This window comes from Pistacia vera, unplaced genomic scaffold (genome assembly GCF_008641045.1).
Source record: "Pistacia vera cultivar Batoury unplaced genomic scaffold, PisVer_v2 Contig1266, whole genome shotgun sequence".
Taxonomy (NCBI): domain Eukaryota; kingdom Viridiplantae; phylum Streptophyta; class Magnoliopsida; order Sapindales; family Anacardiaceae; genus Pistacia; species Pistacia vera.
Window position 1 is genome coordinate 76,848 of NW_022195321.1, and position 1,295 is coordinate 78,142.

The window sequence follows — 1,295 nt, forward strand, 5'->3', positions numbered from 1 at the left end:
ATTTGGTAATGCCAAATGTCTTATATCCCATAGAAAAGTAGTACATCTAGTGAACAGTTTAATGCTTTTGCTATGGCTTCCCATGATGTTTAATAATTAAAGAATTTATATTGTACTATGACTATTTGAAGAAATTCTTGATCAAAGCACCCACCGCAGTAGGAAAGTAGCCAGCCTCCCAAAGCGGATTACTCCATCTTAAAGCAACCCTCAACCCCTCCACCTGCTTGCACCTTCTCCAGCCCAACACCCAAAATAACCACCCAGCCAACCCAACACAAGCAATAACCACAGCCAAGCATGAGGCTCACTCGCCAGCCACACAAACACCATGAGGGATACTCCTCCTTCTCAAAATCAGACCAGGTCTGGTAGAAGAATCACCCCTTTGTTGCTTTAGAGACTTTTATTACAACCATTCATAGTAACAGTTGAATCCTCTTTAGCGCCAACATGCTTTTTACTTTTATCTTTACGAGTAACTACCTTTGACTGTAAAAAGAGCAAAATATGATTTATTATTATTAAGATATATTATTAAAATAGATATTGTTGATTGATGTTGACCACTATTGACTGTCAACCTACTACCATTTGAATAATTTTAAATTTATGAATAAATTATTAAATTATTTATTTAACTTTTTTTTTTTTTTTTTACATATATGAAGCTTTTTTTTAATAGACTTTTCAAAAGCAACTTTTGAATTATAAAAGATACAAAAATCTACCTTTGGAATCATTTAATGAAATAGAATATTCAATAATCAACTTCTGTTATAATCACTTTTAAATTGTGGTTACCAAAGACATTTGAGATCATAAATAGCTTATAAAATAAGTGCTTATTAGAGAAATTACAACTCCAAACTCACCCTAATTCTCTATGAAGTTGAAATGAAAGGGTAAAACCAGCCAGACACAACACATGGGCCGAACATAACTTGCATCAAGTTAGAATAAGACCTACAAGGCTACAACACTTCTGTTCTGATATTGGGCATTACAATGGTAATGTTGAAATTGCTCTACAAGAGTGGAGCAATTGACATCCTATTAATTGACTAAATAATCTCCATTTCTTTAGACGCATCATTTCAAAATTACTTTTATTTATGAAACCCCATAAATTTCATAAATGCCATTCTTTCCATTTTTGATATAATAAAAGAGATAACATTTCATTACCTTATACTATATACCCCCACCATCACTATTCCTAAAATATAATTCTAGATAATTAAATTGAAAGTTCATAAAAAATTAAAGCTGAAAAAAAAATAAAACTTTACAAA